Genomic DNA, 18798 nt, shown 5'->3' with positions numbered 1-18798 from the left:
TTATGACATCCAGTGGAACAGCCACTTTACAATAGTGCATCTAAATCTTTTAAGGGGGTGAGAAGGATTACTTTATCCTATCCTAGGTATTCCTTAAAGAGGTGGGGTTTCAGGTGTCTCCGGAAGGTGGTGATTGACTCCGCTGTCCTGGCGTCGTGAGGGAGTTTGTTCCACCATTGGGGGGCCAGAGCAGCGAACAGTTTTGACTGGGCTGAGCGGGAACTGTACTTCCTCAGTGGTAGGGAGGCAAGCAGGCCAGAGGTGGATGAACGCAGTGCCCTTGTTTGGGTGTAGGGCCTGATCAGAGCTTGGAGGTACTGAGGTGCCGTTCCCCTCGCAGCTCCGTAGGCAAGCACCATGGTCTTGTAGCGGATGCGAGCTTCAACTGGAAGCCAGTGGAGAGAGCGGAGGAGTGGGGTGACGTGAGAGAACTTGGGAAGGTTGAACACCAGACGGGCTGCGGCGTTCTGGATGAGTTGTAGGGGTTTAATGGCACAGGCAGGGAGCCCAGCCAACAGCGAGTTGCAGTAATCCAGACGGGAGATGACAAGTGCCTGGATTAGGACCTGCGCCGCTTCCTGTGTGAGGCAGGGTCGTACTCTGCGGATGTTGTAGAGCATGAACCTACAGGAACGGGCCACCGCCTTGATGTTAGTTGAGAACGACAGGGTGTTGTCCAGGATCACGCCAAGGTTCTTAGCGCTCTGGGAGGAGGACACAATGGAGTTGTCAACCGTGATGGCGAGATCATGGAACGGGCAGTCCTTCCCCGGGAGGAAGAGCAGCTCCGTCTTGCCGAGGTTCAGCTTGAGGTGGTGATCCGTCATCCACACTGATATGTCTGCCAGACATGCAGAGATGCGATTCGCCACCTGGTCATCAGAAGGGGGAAAGGAGAAGATTAATTGTGTGTCGTCTGCATAGCAATGATAGGAGAGACCATGTGAGGTTATGACAGAGCCAAGTGACTTGGTGTATAGCGAGAATAGGAGAGGGCCTAGAACAGAGCCCTGGGGGACGCCAGTGGTGAGAGCGTGGTGAGGAGACAGATTCTCGCCACGCCACCTGGTAGGAGCGACCTGTCAGGTAGGACGCAATCCAAGCGTGGGCCGCGCCGGAGATGCCCAACTCGGAGAGGGTGGAGAGGAGGATCTGATGGTTCACAGTATCGAAGGCAGCCGATAGGTCTAGAAGGATGAGAGCAGAGGAGAGAGAGTTAGCTTTAGCAGTGCGGAGCGCCTCCGTGATACAGAGAAGAGCAGTCTCAGTTGAATGACTAGTCTTGAAACCTGACTGATTTGGATCAAGAAGGTCATTCTGAGAGAGATAGCGGGAGAGCTGGCCAAGGACGGCACGTTCAAGAGTTTTGGAGAGAAAAGAAAGAAGGGATACTGGTCTGTAGTTGTTGACATCGGAGGGATCGAGTGTAGGTTTTTTCAGAAGGGTGCAACTCTCGCTCTCTTGAAGACGGAAGGGACGTAGTCAGCGGTCAGGGATGAGTTGATGAGCGAGGTGAGGTAAGGGAGAAGGTCTCCGGAAATGGTCTGGAGAAGAGAGGAGGGGATAGGGTCAAGCGGGCAGGTTGTTGGGCGGCCGGCCGTCACAAGACGCGAGATTTCATCTGGAGAGAGAGGGGAGAAAGAGGTCAGAGCACAGGGTAGGGCAGTGTGAGCAGAACCAGCGGTGTCGTTTGACTTAGCAAACGAGGATCGGATGTCGTCGACCTTCTTTTCAAAATGGTTGACGAAGTCATCTGCAGAGAGGGAGGAGGGGGGGAGGGGGAGGAGGATTCAGGAGGGAGGAGAAGGTGGCAAAGAGCTTCCTAGGGTTAGAGGCAGATGCTTGGAATTTAGAGTGGTAGAAAGTGGCTTTAGCAGCAGAGACAGAAGAGGAAAATGTAGAGAGGAGGGAGTGAAAGGATGCCAGGTCCGCAGGGAGGCGAGTTTTCCTTCATTTCCGCTCGGCTGCCCGGAGCCCTGTTCTGTGAGCTCGCAATGAGTCGTCGAGCCACGGAGCGGGAGGGGAGGACCGAGCCGGCCTGGAGGATAGGGGACATAGAGAGTCAAAGGATGCAGAAAGGGAGGAGAGGAGGGTTGAGGAGGCAGAATCAGGAGATAGGTTGGAGAAGGTTTGAGCAGAGGGAAGAGATGATAGGATGGAAGAGGAGAGAGTAGCGGGGAGAGAGAGCGAAGGTTGGGACGGCGCGATACCATCCGAGTAGGGGCAGTGTGGGAAGTGTTGGATGAGAGCGAGAGGGAAAAGGATACAAGGTAGTGGTCGGAGACTTGGAGGGGAGTTGCAATGAGGTTAGTGGAAGAACAGCATCTAGTAAAGATGAGGTCGAGCGTATTGCCTGCCTTGTGAGTAGGGGGAAGGTGAGAGGGTGAGGTCAAAAGAGGAGAGGAGTGGAAAGAAGGAGGCAGAGAGGAATGAGTCAAAGGTAGACGTGGGGAGGTTAAAGTCGCCCAGAACTGTGAGAGGTGAGCCGTCCTCAGGAAAGGAGCTTATCAAGGCATCAAGCTCATTGATGAACTCTCCGAGGGAACCTGGAGGGCGATAAATGATAAGGATGTTAAGCTTGAAAGGGCTGGTAACTGTGACAGCATGGAATTCAAAGGAGGCGATAGACAGATGGGTAAGGGGAGAAAGAGAGAATGACCACTTGGGAGAGATGAGGATCCCGGTGCCACCACCCCGCTGACCAGAAGCTCTCGGGGTGTGCGAGAACACGTGGGCGGACGAAGAGAGAGCAGTAGGAGTAGCAGTGTTATCTGTGGTGATCCATGTTTCCGTCAGTGCCAAGAAGTCGAGGGACTGGAGGGAGGCATAGGCTGAGATGAACTCCGCCTTGTTGGCCGCAGATCGGCAGTTCCAGAGGCTACCGGAGACCTGGAACTCCACGTGGGTCGTGCGCGCTGGGACCACCAGATTAGGTGGCCGCGCCACGCGGTGTGGAGCGTTTGTATGGTCTGTGCAGAGAGGAGAGAACAGGGATAGACAGACACATAGTTGACAGGCTACAGAAGAGGCTACGCTAATGCAAAGGAGATTGGAATGACAAGTGGACTACACGTTTCGAATGTTCCGAAAGATAAGCTTACGTAGCAAGAATCTTATTGACTAAAATGATTAAAATGATACAGTACTGCTGAAGTAGGCTAGCTGGCAGTGGCTGCGTTGTTGACTTTGTAGGCTAGCTGGCAGTGGCTGCGTTGTTGACACTACACTAATCAAGTCGTTCCGTTGAGTGTGATAGTTTCTACAGTGCTGCTATTCGGGGGCTAGCTGGCTAGCTAGCAGTGTTGATTACGTTACGTTGCGTTAAAAGAACGACAATAGCTGGCTAGCTAACCTAGAAAATCGCTCTAGACTACACAATTATCTTTGATACAAAGACGGCTATGTAGCTAGCTATGTAGCTAGCTACGATCAAACAAATCAAACCGTTGTATTGTAATGAAATGAAATGAAAATGTGATACTACCTGTGGAGCGAAGCGGAATGCGACCGGGTTGTTGAGTGAGGAAGTTCTATTCGGTAGACGTTGGCTAGCTGTTGGCTAGCTAGCAGTGTCTCCTACGTTAAGGACGACAAATAGCTGGCTAGCTAACCTCGGTAAATTAAGATAATCACTCTAAGACTACACACTCTAAACTACACAATTATCTTGGATACGAAGACAGCAAAGACAACTATGTAGCTAGCTAACACTACACTAATCAAGTCGTTCAGTTGAGTGTAATAGTTTTTACAGTGCTGCTATTCGGTAGACGGTGGACGTTTGCTAGCTGGCTAGCTGGCTAGCTGCTGGGCAGATAGCAGTGTAGACTACGTTAGGACGACGAAAATACGATAATTACGCAATTATCTTTGATACAAAGACGGCTATGTAGCTAGCTAAGAAGAAATTGCTAAGATTAGACAAATCAAACCGTTGTACTATAATGAAATGTAATGAATTGTAATGAAAAGTTATACTACCTGCGGACCGAAGTGCGGATGCAACCGCTCGCTCCAACCCGGAAGATTCTACCAGCCAAATGTTCTGCGACCACCCGCCAATGTGGCTGGTAAATATAGACATTCTACCAGCCAAATGCTCTGCGACCACCTGCCCAATGTGGCTGGTAAACATAGACATTCTACCAGCCAAATGCTCTGTGACCACCTGCCAATGTGAATGGTAAACTAGAGATTCTACCAGCCAAATGCTCTGTGACCACCCGCCAATGTGAATGGTAAACTAGAGATTCTACCAGCCAAATGCTCTGTGACCACCCGCCAATGTGAATGGTAAACTAGAGATTCTACCAGCCAAATGCTCTGTGACCACCCGCCAATGTGAATGGTAAACTAGAGATTCTACCAGCCAAATGCTCTGTGACCACCCGCCAATGTGAATGGTAAACTAGAGATTCTACCAGCCAAATGCTCTGTGACCACCCGCCAATGTGAATGGTAAACTAGAGATTCTACCAGCCAAATGCTCTGTGACCACCTGCCAATGTGGCTGGTAAACTATAGATTCTACCAGCCAAATGCTCTGTGACCACCCGCCAATGTGAATGGTAAACAAGAGATTCTACCAGCCAAATGCTCTGTGACCACCTGCCAATGTGAATGGTAAACATAGAGATTCTACCAGCCAAATGCTCTGTGACCACCCGCCAATGTGAATGGTAAACTAGAGATTCTACGAGCCAAATGCTCTGTGACCACCTGCCAATGTGAATGGTAAACTAGAGATTCTACCAGCCAAATGCTCTGTGACCACCTGCCAATGTGAATGGTAAACATAGACATTCTACCAGCCAAATGCTCTGTGACCACCTGCCAATGTGGCTGGTAAACATAGACATTCTACGAGCCAAATGCTCTGCGACCACCTGCCAATGTGAATGGTAAACTAGAGATTCTACCAGCCAAATGCTCTGTGACCACCCGCCAACGTGGCTGGTAAACTAGAGATTCTACCAGCCAAATGCTCTGTGACCACCTTGATTTGTCGTGGCTGGTAAACTAGAGATTCTACCAGCCTAATGCTCTGTGACCACCCGCCAATGTGAATGGTAAACTAGAGATTCTACCAGCCAAATGCTCTTAGTGACCACCTACGATTAACGTGGCTGGTAAACTAGAGATTCTACCAGCCAAATGCATAGTCTTTGACCACCCGCCAATGTTAATGGTAAACTAGAGATTCTACCAGCCAAATGCTCTGTGACCACCCGCCAATGTGAATGGTAAACTAGAGATTCTACCAGCCAAATGCTCTGTGACCACCTGCCAATGTGAATGGTAAACTAGAGATTCTACCAGCCAAATGCTCTGTGACCACCTGCCAATGTGAATGGTAAACATAGACATTCTACCAGCCAAATGCTCTGTGACCACCTGCCAATGTGGCTGGTAAACATAGACATTCTATGAGCCAAATGCTCTGTGACCACCTGCCAATGTGGCTGGTAAACATAGACATTATACCAGCCAAATGTTCTGCGACCACCCGCCAATGTGAATGGTAAACTAGACATTCTACCAGCCAAATGCTCTGCGACCACCTGCCAATGTGGCTGGTAAACATAGACATTCTACCAGCCAAATGCTCTGCGACCACCTGCCAATGTGGCTGGTAAACATAGACATTCTAAGAGCCAAATGCTCTGCGACCACCTGCCAATGTGGATGGTAAACATAGACATTCTGCGAGCCAAATGCTCTGTGACCACCTGCCAATGTGGCTGGTAAACATAGACATTATACCAGCCAAATGCTCTGCGACCACCTGCCAATGTGGCTGGTAAACATAGACATTCTACGAGCCAAATGCTCTGTGACCACCTGCCAATGTGGCTGGTAAACATAGACATTGTACCAGCCAAATGTTCTGCGACCACCCGCCAATGTGAATGGTAAACTAGACATTCTACCAGCCAAATGCTCATGCTTCTCACCTGCCAATGTGGCTGGTAAAAATAGACATTCTACCAGCCAAATGCTCTGCGACCACCTGCCAATGTGGCTGGTAAACATAGACATTCTACCAGCCAAATGCTCTGTGACCACCATGCAACGTGGGCTGGTAAACTAGAGATTCTACCAGCCAAATGCACCACCCTCCAATGTGAATGGTAAACAGAGATTCTACCAGCCAAATGCTCTGTGACCACCCGCCAATGTGAATGGTAAACTAGAGATTCTACCAGCCAAATGCTCTGTGACCACCCGCCAATGTGAATGGTAAACTAGAGATTCTACCAGCCAAATGCTCTGTGACCACCCGCCAATGTGAATGGTAAACTAGAGATTCTACCAGCCAAATGCTCTGTGACCACCCGCCAATGTGAATGGTAAACTAGAGATTCTACCAGCCAAATGCTCTGTGACCACCTGCCAATGTGGCTGGTAAACTATAGATTCTACCAGCCAAATGCTCTGTGACCACCCGCCAATGTGAATGGTAAACTAGAGATTCTACCAGCCAAATGCTCTGTGACCACCTGCCAATGTGAATGGTAAACATAGAGATTCTACCAGCCAAATGCTCTGTGACCACCCGCCAATGTGAATGGTAAACTAGAGATTCTACCAGCCAAATGCTTGTGACCACCTGCCAATGTGAATGGTAAACTAGAGATTCTACCAGCCAAATGCTCTGTGACCACCTGCCAATGTGAATGGTAAACATAGACATTCTACCAGCCAAATGCTCTGTGACCACCTGCCAATGTGGCTGGTAAACATAGACATTCTACCAGCCAAATGCTCTGTGACCACCTGCCAATGTGAATGGTAAACTAGAGATTCTACCAGCAAAATGCTCTGTGACCACCCGCCAATGTGAATGGTAAACTAGAGATTCTACCAGCCAAATGCTCTGTGACCACCCGTCAACGTGGCTGGTAAACATAGACATTCTACCAGCCAAATGTTCTGCGACCACCCGCCAATGTGAATGGTAAACTAGACATTCTACCAGCCAAATGCTCTGCGACCACCTGCCAATGTGGCTGGTAAAAATAGACATTCTACCAGCCAAATGCTCTGCAACCACCTGCCAATGTGGCTGGTAAACATAGACATTCTACCAGCCAAATGCTCTGTGACCACCTGCCAACGTGGCTGGTAAACTAGAGATTCTACCAGCCAAATGCTCTGTGACCACCCGCCAATGTGAATGGTAAACTAGAGATTCTACCAGCCAAATGCTCTGTGACCACCCGCCAATGTGAATGGTAAACTAGAGATTCTAACAGCCAAATGATCTGTGACCACCCGCCAATGTGAATGGTAAACTAGAGATTCTACCAGCCAAATGCTCTGTGACCACCCGCCAACGTGGCTGGTAAACTAGAGATTCTACCAGCCAAATGCTCTGTGACCACCTGCCAACGTGGCTGGTAAACTAGAGATTCTACCAGCCTAATGCTCTGTGACCACCCGCCAATGTGAATGGTAAACTAGAGATTCTACCAGCCAAATGCTCTGTGACCACCCGCCAATGTGAATGGTAAACTAGAGATTCTACCAGCAAAATGCTCTGTGACCACCCGCCAATGTGAATGGTAAACTAGAGATTCTACCAGCCAAATGCTCTGTAACCACCCACCAATGTGAATGGTAAACTAGAGATTCTACCAGCAAAATGCTCTGTGACCACCCGTCAACGTGGCTGGTAAACTAGAGATTCTACCAGCCAAATGCTCTGTGACCACCCGCCAATGTGAATGGTAAACTAGAGATTCTACCAGCCAAATGCTCTGTGACCACCCGCCAACGTGGCTGGTAAACTAGAGATTCTACCAGCCAAATGCTCTGTGACCACCTGCCAACGTGGCTGGTAAACTAGAGATTCTACCAGCCTAATGCTCTGTGACCACCCGCCAATGTGAATGGTAAACTAGAGATTCTACCAGCCAAATGCTCTGTGACCACCCGTCAACGTGGCTGGTAAACTAGAGATTCTACCAGCCAAATGCTCTGTGACCACCCGTCAACGTGGCTGGTAAACTAGAGATTCTACCAGCCAAATGCTCTGTGACCACCCGCCAATGTTAATGGTAAACTAGAGATTCTACCAGCCAAATGCTCTGTGACCACCTGCCAATGTGAATGGTAAACTAGAGATTCTACCAGCCAAATGCTCTGTGACCACCTGCCAATGTGAATGGTAAACATAGACATTCTACCAGCCAAATGCTCTGTGACCACCTGCCAATGTGGCTGGTAAACATAGACATTCTATGAGCCAAATGCTCTGTGACCACCTGCCAATGTGGCTGGTAAACATAGACATTATACCAGCCAAATGTTCTGCGACCACCCGCCAATGTGAATGGTAAACTAGACATTCTACCAGCCAAATGCTCTGCGACCACCTGCCAATGTGGCTGGTAAACATAGACATTCTACCAGCCAAATGCTCTGCGACCACCTGCCAATGTGGCTGGTAAACATAGACATTCTACCAGCCAAATGCTCTGCGACCACCTGCCAATGTGGCTGGTAAACATAGACATTCTACCAGCCAAATGCTCTGTGACCACCTGCCAACGTGGCTGGTAAACTAGAGATTCTACCAGCCAAATGCTCTGTGACCACCCGCCAATGTGAATGGTAAACTAGAGATTCTACCAGCCAAATGCTCTGTGACCACCCGCCAATGTGAATGGTAAACTAGAGATTCTACCAGCCAAATGCTCTGTGACCACCCGCCAATGTGAATGGTAAACTAGAGATTCTACCAGCCAAATGCTCTGTGACCACCCGCCAATGTGAATGGTAAACTAGAGATTCTACCAGCCAAATGCTCTGTGACCACCCGCCAATGTGAATGGTAAACTAGAGATTCTACCAGCCAAATGCTCTGTGACCACCCGCCAATGTGAATGGTAAACTAGAGATTCTACCAGCCAAATGCTCTGTGACCACCCGCCAATGTGAATGGTAAACTAGAGATTCTACCAGCCAAATGCTCTGTGACCACCTGCCAATGTGGCTGGTAAACTAGAGATTCTACCAGCCAAATGCTCTGTGACCACCTGCCAATGTGGCTGGTAAACTAGTGCCAAATGCTCTGTGACCACCCGCCAACGTGGTAAACTAGAGATTCTACCAGCCAAATGCTCTGTGACCACCTGCCAACGTGGCTGGTAAACTAGAGATTCTACCAGCCTAATGCTCTGTGACCACCCGCCAATGTGAATGGTAAACTAGAGATTCTACCAGCCAAATGCTCTGTGACCACCCGCCAATGTGAATGGTAAACTAGAGATTCTACCAGCAAAATGCTCTGTGACCACCCGCCAATGTGAATGGTAAACTAGAGATTCTACCAGCCAAATGCTCTGTAACCACCCACCAATGTGAATGGTAAACTAGAGATTCTACCAGCAAAATGCTCTGTGACCACCCGTCAATGTGAATGGTAAACTAGAGATTCTACCAGCCAAATGCTCTGTGACCACCCGCCAATGTGAATGGTAAACTAGAGATTCTACCAGCCAAATGCTCTGTGACCACCCGCCAACGTGGCTGGTAAACTAGAGATTCTACCAGCCAAATGCTCTGTGACCACCTGCCAACGTGGCTGGTAAACTAGAGATTCTACCAGCCTAATGCTCTGTGACCACCCGCCAATGTGAATGGTAAACTAGAGATTCTACCAGCCAAATGCTCTGTGACCACCCGCCAACGTGGCTGGTAAACTAGAGATTCTACCAGCCAAATGCTCTGTGACCACCCGCCAATGTTAATGGTAAACTAGAGATTCTACCAGCCAAATGCTCTGTGACCACCCGCCAATGTGAATGGTAAACTAGAGATTCTACCAGCCAAATGCTCTGTGACCACCTGCCAATGTGAATGGTAAACTAGAGATTCTACCAGCCAAATGCTCTGTGACCACCTGCCAATGTGAATGGTAAACTAGACATTCTACCAGCCAAATGCTCTGTGACCACCTGCCAATGGGGCTGGTAAACATAGACATTCTATGAGCCAAATGCTCTGTGACCACCTGCCAATGTGGCTGGTAAACATAGACATTCTACCAGCCAAATGTTCTGCGACCACCCGCCAATGTGAATGGTAAACTAGACATTCTACCAGCCAAATGCTCTGCGACCACCTGCCAATGTGGCTGGTAAACATAGACATTCTACCAGCCAAATGCTCTGCGACCACCTGCCAATGTGGCTGGTAAACATAGACATTCTAAGAGCCAAATGCTCTGCGACCACCTGCCAATGTGGATGGTGAACATAGACATTCTGCGAGCCAAATGCTCTGTGACCACCTGCCAATGTGGCTGGTAAACATAGACATTATACCAGCCAAATGCTCTGCGACCACCTGCCAATGTGGCTGGTAAACATAGACATTCTACGAGCCAAATGCTCTGTGACCACCTGCCAATGTGGCTGGTAAACATAGACATTCTACCAGCCAAATGTTCTGCGACCACCCGCCAATGTGAATGGTAAACTAGACATTCTACCAGCCAAATGCTCTGCGACCACCTGCCAATGTGGCTGGTAAAAATAGACATTCTACCAGCCAAATGCTCTGCGACCACCTGCCAATGTGGCTGGTAAACATAGACATTCTACCAGCCAAATGCTCTGTGACCACCTGCCAACGTGGCTGGTAAACTAGAGATTCTACCAGCCAAATGCTCTGTGACCACCCGCCAATGTGAATGGTAAACTAGAGATTCTACCAGCCAAATGCTCTGTGACCACCCGCCAATGTGAATGGTAAACTAGAGATTCTACCAGCCAAATGCTCTGTGACCACCCGCCAATGTGAATGGTAAACTAGAGATTCTACCAGCCAAATGCTCTGTCACCACCTGCCAATGTGGCTGGTAAACTATAGATTCTACCAGCCAAATGCTCTGTGACCACCCGCCAATGTGAATGGTAAACTAGAGATTCTACCAGCCAAATGCTCTGTGACCACCTGCCAATGTGAATGGTAAACTAGAGATTCTACCAGCCAAATGCTCTGTGACCACCTGCCAATGTGAATGGTAAACTAGACATTCTACCAGCCAAATGCTCTGTGACCACCCGCCAATGTGGCTGGTAAACATAGACATTCTACCAGCCAAATGCTCTGTGACCACCTGCCAATGTGAATGGTAAACTAGAGATTCTACCAGCCAAATGCTCTGTGACCACCCGCCAATGTGAATGGTAAACTAGAGATTCTACCAGCCAAATGCTCTGTGACCACCTGCAACGTGGCTGGTAAACTAGAGATTCTACCAGCCAAATGCTCTGTGACCACCCGCCAATGTGAATGGTAAACTAGAGATTCTACCAGCCAAATGCTCTGTGACCACCTGCCAACGTGGCTGGTAAACTAGAGATTCTACCAGCCAAATGCTCTGTGACCACCCGCCAATGTTAATGGTAAACTAGAGATTCTACCAGCCAAATGCTCTGTGACCACCCGCCAATGTGAATGGTAAACTAGAGATTCTACCAGCCAAATGCTCTGTGACCACCTGCCAATGTGAATGGTAAACTAGAGATTCTACCAGCCAAATGCTCTGTGACCACCTGCCAATGTGAATGGTAAACATAGACATTCTACCAGCCAAATGCTCTGTGACCACCTGCCAATGTGAATGGTAAACATAGACATTCTACCAGCCAAATGCTCTGTGACCACCTGCCAATGTGGCTGGTAAACATAGACATTCTACCAGCCAAATGCTCTGCGACCACCCGCCAATGTGAATGGTAAACTAGACATTCTACCAGCCAAATGCTCTGTGACCACCTGCCAATGTGGCTGGTAAACTAGACATTCTACCAGCCAAATGCTCTGCGACCACCTGCCAATGTGGCTGGTAAACATAGACATTCTACCAGCCAAATGCTCTGCACCACCTGCCAATGTGGCTGGTAAACATAGACATTCTACCAGCCAAATGCTCTGTGACCACCTGCCAATGTGGCTGGTAAACTAGAGATTATACCAGCCAAATGCTCTGTGACCACCCGCCAATGTGGCTGGTAAACATAGACATTCTACCAGCCAAATGCTCTGTGACCACCCGCCAATGTGGCTGGTAAACTAGAGATTCTACCAGCCAAATGTTCTGTGACCACCCGCCAATGTGAATGGTAAACTAGACATTCTAAGCCAAATGCTCTGTGACCACCTTGTGGCTGGTAAAAATAGACATTCTACCAGCCAAATGCTCTGTGACCACCTGCCAATGTGGCTGGTAAACATAGACATTCTACCAGCCAAATGCTCTGTGACCACCTGCCAACGTGGCTGGTAAACTAGAGATTCTACCAGCCAAATGCTCTGTGACCACCCGCCAATGTGAATGGTAAACTAGAGATTCTACCAGCCAAATGCTCTGTGACCACCCGCCAATGTGAATGGTAAACTAGAGATTCTACCAGCCAAATGCTCTGTGACCACCCGCCAATGTGAATGGTAAACTAGAGATTCTACCAGCCAAATGCTCTGTGACCACCCGCCAATGTGAATGGTAAACTAGAGATTCTACCAGCCAAATGCTCTGTGACCACCCGCCAATGTGAATGGTAAACTAGAGATTCTACCAGCCAAATGCTCTGTGACCACCTGCCAATGTGGCTGGTAAACTAGAGATTCTACCAGCCAAATGCTCTGTGACCACCCGCCAATGTGAATGGTAAACTAGAGATTCTACCAGCCAAATGCTCTGTGACCACCTGCCAATGTGAATGGTAAACATAGAGATTCTACCAGCCAAATGCTCTGTGACCACCCGCCAATGTGAATGGTAAACTAGAGATTCTACCAGCCAAATGCTCTGTGACCACCTGCCAATGTGAATGGTAAACTAGAGATTCTACCAGCCAAATGCTCTGTGACCACCTGCCAATGTGAATGGTAAACATAGACATTCTACCAGCCAAATGCTCTGTGACCACCTGCCAATGTGGCTGGTAAACATAGACATTCTACCAGCCAAATGCTCTGTGACCACCTGCCAATGTGAATGGTAAACTAGAGATTCTACCAGCAAAATGCTCTGTGACCACCCGCCAATGTGAATGGTAAACTAGAGATTCTACCAGCCAAATGCTCTGTGACCACCCGTCAACGTGGCTGGTAAACATAGACATTCTACCAGCCAAATGTTCTGCGACCACCCGCCAATGTGAATGGTAAACTAGACATTCTACCAGCCAAATGCTCTGCGACCACCTGCCAATGTGGCTGGTAAAAATAGACATTCTACCAGCCAAATGCTCTGCAACCACCTGCCAATGTGGCTGGTAAACATAGACATTCTACCAGCCAAATGCTCTGTGACCACCTGCCAACGTGGCTGGTAAACTAGAGATTCTACCAGCCAAATGCTCTGTGACCACCCGCCAATGTGAATGGTAAACTAGAGATTCTACCAGCCAAATGCTCTGTGACCACCCGCCAATGTGAATGGTAAACTAGAGATTCTAACAGCCAAATGATCTGTGACCACCCGCCAATGTGAATGGTAAACTAGAGATTCTACCAGCCAAATGCTCTGTGACCACCCGCCAACGTGGCTGGTAAACTAGAGATTCTACCAGCCAAATGCTCTGTGACCACCTGCCAACGTGGCTGGTAAACTAGAGATTCTACCAGCCTAATGCTCTGTGACCACCCGCCAATGTGAATGGTAAACTAGAGATTCTACCAGCCAAATGCTCTGTGACCACCCGCCAATGTGAATGGTAAACTAGAGATTCTACCAGCAAAATGCTCTGTGACCACCCGCCAATGTGAATGGTAAACTAGAGATTCTACCAGCCAAATGCTCTGTAACCACCCACCAATGTGAATGGTAAACTAGAGATTCTACCAGCAAAATGCTCTGTGACCACCCGTCAACGTGGCTGGTAAACTAGAGATTCTACCAGCCAAATGCTCTGTGACCACCCGCCAATGTGAATGGTAAACTAGAGATTCTACCAGCCAAATGCTCTGTGACCACCCGCCAACGTGGCTGGTAAACTAGAGATTCTACCAGCCAAATGCTCTGTGACCACCTGCCAACGTGGCTGGTAAACTAGAGATTCTACCAGCCTAATGCTCTGTGACCACCCGCCAATGTGAATGGTAAACTAGAGATTCTACCAGCCAAATGCTCTGTGACCACCCGTCAACGTGGCTGGTAAACTAGAGATTCTACCAGCCAAATGCTCTGTGACCACCCGCCAATGTGGCTGGTAAACTAGAGATTCTACCAGCCAAATGCTCTGTGACCACCCGCCAATGTGAATGGTAAACTAGAGATTCTACCAGCCAAATGCTCTGTGACCACCTGCCAATGTGAATGGTAAACTAGAGATTCTACCAGCCAAATGCTCTGTGACCACCTGCCAATGTGAATGGTAAACATAGACATTCTACCAGCCAAATGCTCTGTGACCACCTGCCAATGTGGCTGGTAAACATAGACATTCTACCAGCCAAATGCTCTGTGACCACCTGCCAATGTGGCTGGTAAACATAGACATTATACCAGCCAAATGTTCTGTGACCACCCGCCAATGTGAATGGTAAACTAGACATTCTACCAGCCAAATGCTCTGTGACCACCTGCCAATGTGGCTGGTAAACATAGACATTCTACCAGCCAAATGTTCTGCGACCACCTGCCAATGTGGCTGGTAAACATAGACATTCTACCAGCCAAATGCTCTGCAACCACCTGCCAATGTGGCTGGTAAACATAGACATTCTACCAGCCAAATGCTCTGTGACCACCTGCCAACGTGGCTGGTAAACTAGAGATTCTACCAGCCAAATGCTCTGTGACCACCCGCCAATGTGAATGGTAAACTAGAGATTCTACCAGCCAAATGCTCTGTGACCACCCGCCAATGTGAATGGTAAACTAGAGATTCTACCAGCCAAATGCTCTGTGACCACCCGCCAATGTGAATGGTAAACTAGAGATTCTACCAGCCAAATGCTCTGTGACCACCCGCCAATGTGAATGGTAAACTAGAGATTCTACCAGCCAAATGCTCTGTGACCACCCGCCAACGTGGCTGGTAAACTAGAGATTCTACCAGCCAAATGCTCTGTGACCACCCGCCAATGTGAATGGTAAACTAGAGATTCTACCAGCCAAATGCTCTGTGACCACCCGCCAATGTGAATGGTAAACTAGAGATTCTACCAGCCAAATGCTCTGTGACCACCTGCCAATGTGGCTGGTAAACTAGAGATTCTACCAGCCAAATGCTCTGTGACCACCTGCCAATGTGGCTGGTAAACTAGAGATTCTACCAGCCAAATGCTCTGTGACCACCCGCCAACGTGGCTGGTAAACTAGAGATTCTACCAGCCAAATGCTCTGTGACCACCTGCCAACGTGGCTGGTAAACTAGAGATTCTACCAGCCTAATGCTCTGTGACCACCCGCCAATGTGAATGGTAAACTAGAGATTCTACCAGCCAAATGCTCTGTGACCACCCGCCAATGTGAATGGTAAACTAGAGATTCTACCAGCAAAATGCTCTGTGACCACCCGCCAATGTGAATGGTAAACTAGAGATTCTACCAGCCAAATGCTCTGTAACCACCCACCAATGTGAATGGTAAACTAGAGATTCTACCAGCAAAATGCTCTGTGACCACCCGTCAACGTGGCTGGTAAACTAGAGATTCTACCAGCCAAATGCTCTGTGACCACCCGCCAATGTGAATGGTAAACTAGAGATTCTACCAGCCAAATGCTCTGTGACCACCCGCCAACGTGAATGGTAAACTAGAGATTCTACCAGCCAAATGCTCTGTGACCACCTGTCAACGTGGCTGGTAAACTAGAGATTCTACCAGCCTAATGCTCTGTGACCACCCGCCAATGTGAATGGTAAACTAGAGATTCTACCAGCCAAATGCTCTGTGACCACCCGTCAACGTGGCTGGTAAACTAGAGATTCTACCAGCCAAATGCTCTGTGACCACCCGCCAATGTTAATGGTAAACTAGAGATTCTACCAGCCAAATGCTCTGTGACCACCCGCCAATGTGAATGGTAAACTAGAGATTCTACCAGCCAAATGCTCTGTGACCACCTGCCAATGTGAATGGTAAACTAGAGATTCTACCAGCCAAATGCTCTGTGACCACCTGCCAATGTGAATGGTAAACATAGACATTCTACCAGCCAAATGCTCTGTGACCACCTGCCAATGGGGCTGGTAAACATAGACATTCTATGAGCCAAATGCTCTGTGACCACCTGCCAATGTGGCTGGTAAACATAGACATTATACCAGCCAAATGTTCTGCGACCACCCGCCAATGTGAATGGTAAACTAGACATTCTACCAGCCAAATGCTCTGCGACCACCTGCCAATGTGGCTGGTAAACATAGACATTCTACCAGCCAAATGCTCTGCGACCACCTGCCAATGTGGCTGGTAAACATAGACATTCTAAGAGCCAAATGCTCTGCGACCACCTGCCAATGTGGATGGTGAACATAGACATTCTGCGAGCCAAATGCTCTGTGACCACCTGCCAATGTGGCTGGTAAACATAGACATTATACCAGCCAAATGCTCTGCGACCACCTGCCAATGTGGCTGGTAAACATAGACATTCTACGAGCCAAATGCTCTGTGACCACCTGCCAATGTGGCTGGTAAACATAGACATTCTACCAGCCAAATGCTCTGTGACCACCCGCCAATGTGAATGGTAAACTAGACATTCTACCAGCCAAATGCTCTGTGACCACCTGCCAATGTGGCTGGTAAACCTACCAGCCAAATGCTCTGCGACCACCCGCCAATGTGGCTGGTAAACATAGACATTCTACCAGCCAAATGCTCTGTGACCACCTGCCAAACGTGGCTGGTAAACTAGAGATTCTACCAGCCAAATGCTCTGTGACCACCCGCCAATGTGAATGGTAAACTAGAGATTCTACCAGCCAAATGCTCTGTGACCACCCGCCAATGTGAATGGTAAACTAGAGATTCTACCAGCCAAATGCTCTGTGACCACCCGCCAATGTGAATGGTAAACTAGAGATTCTACCAGCCAAATGCTCTGTCACCACCTGCCAATGTGGCTGGTAAACTATAGATTCTACCAGCCAAATGCTCTGTGACCACCCGCCAATGTGAATGGTAAACTAGAGATTCTACCAGCCAAATGCTCTGACCACCTGCCAATGTGAATGGTAAACTAGAGATTCTACCAGCCAAATGCTCTGTGACCACCTGCCAATGTGAATGGTAAACATAGACATTCTACCAGCCAAATGCTCTGTGACCACCTGCCAATGTGGCTGGTAAACATAGACATTCTACCAGCCAAATGCTCTGTGACCATCTGCCAATGTGAATGGTAAACTAGAGATTCTACCAGCAAATGCTCTGTGACCACCCGCCAATGTGAATGGTAAACTAGAGATTCTACCAGCCAAATGCTCTGTGACCACCCGTCAACGTGGCTGGTAAACATAGACATTCTACCAGCCAAATGTTCTGCACCACCCGCCAATGTGAATGGTAAACTAGACATTCTACCAGCCAAATGCTCTGCGACCACCTGCCAATGTGGCTGGTAAAATAGACATTCTACCAGCCAAATGCTCTGCAACCACCTGTGGCTGGTAAACATAGACATTCTACCAGCCAAATGCTCTGTGACCACCTGCCAACGTGGCTGGTAAACTAGAGATTCTACCAGCCAAATGCTCTGTGACCACCCGCCAATGTGAATGGTAAACTAGAGATTCTACCAGCCAAATGCTCTGTGACCACCCGCCAATGTGAATGGTAAACTAGAGATTCTAACAGCCAAATGATCTGTGACCACCCGCCAATGTGAATGGTAAACTAGAGATTCTACCAGCCAAATGCTCTGTGACCACCCGCCAACGTGGCTGGTAAACTAGAGATTCTACCAGCCAAATGCTCTGTGACCACCTGCCAACGTGGCTGGTAAACTAGAGATTCTACCAGCCTAATGCTCTGTGACCACCCGCCAATGTGAATGGTAAACTAGAGATTCTACCAGCCAAATGCTCTGTGACCACCCGCCAATGTGAATGGTAAACTAGAGATTCTACCAGCAAAATGCTCTGTGACCACCCGCCAATGTGAATGGTAAACTAGAGATTCTACCAGCCAAATGCTCTGTAACCACCCACCAATGTGAATGGTAAACTAGAGATTCTACCAGCAAATGCTCTGTGACCACCCGTCAACGTGGCTGGTAAACTAGAGATTCTACCAGCCAAATGCTCTGTGACCACCCGCCAATGTGAATGGTAAACTAGAGATTCTACCAGCCAAATGCTCTGTGACCACCCGCCAATGTGAATGGTAAACTAGAGATTCTACCAGCCAAATGCTCTGTGACCACCCGCCAATGTGAATGGTAAACATAGAGATTCTACCAGCCAAATGCTCTGTGACCACCCGCCAATGTGAATGGTAAACTAGAGATTCTACCAGCCAAATGCTTTGTGACCACCCGTCAACGTGGCTGGTAAACTAGAGATTCTACCAGCCAAATGCTCTGTGACCACCCGCCAATGTGAATGGTAAACTAGAGATTCTACCAGCAAATGCTCTGTGACCACCCGCCAATGTGAATGGTAAACTAGAGATTCTACCAGCCAAATGCTCTGTGACCACCCGTCAACGTGGCTGGTAAACATAGACATTCTACCAGCCAAATGTTCTGTGTGAATGGTAAACTAGACATTCTACCAGCCAAATGCTCTGTGACCACCTGCCAACGTGGCTGGTAAACTAGAGATTCT

The 18798-nt window shown here is 48.6% G+C and overlaps 1 protein-coding gene across 8 annotated transcripts in view; it reads right to left on the bottom strand.

Moving 5' to 3' along the window:
- The window catches only part of sorbs2b (sorbin and SH3 domain containing 2b), a 126778-nt gene that overhangs the window by 9843 nt on the left and 98137 nt on the right, over nt 1-18798 (bottom strand). The gene's annotated exons all lie outside the window — the stretch shown is intronic.

The sequence above is a fragment of the Oncorhynchus nerka genome, linkage group LG5, assembly GCF_034236695.1.
Source record: "Oncorhynchus nerka isolate Pitt River linkage group LG5, Oner_Uvic_2.0, whole genome shotgun sequence".
In the NCBI taxonomy this organism is placed as follows: Eukaryota; Metazoa; Chordata; class Actinopteri; order Salmoniformes; family Salmonidae; genus Oncorhynchus; species Oncorhynchus nerka.
The sequence above is the reverse complement of the archived record's forward strand: the minus strand, read 5'-3'. Positions and strand labels throughout refer to the sequence as shown.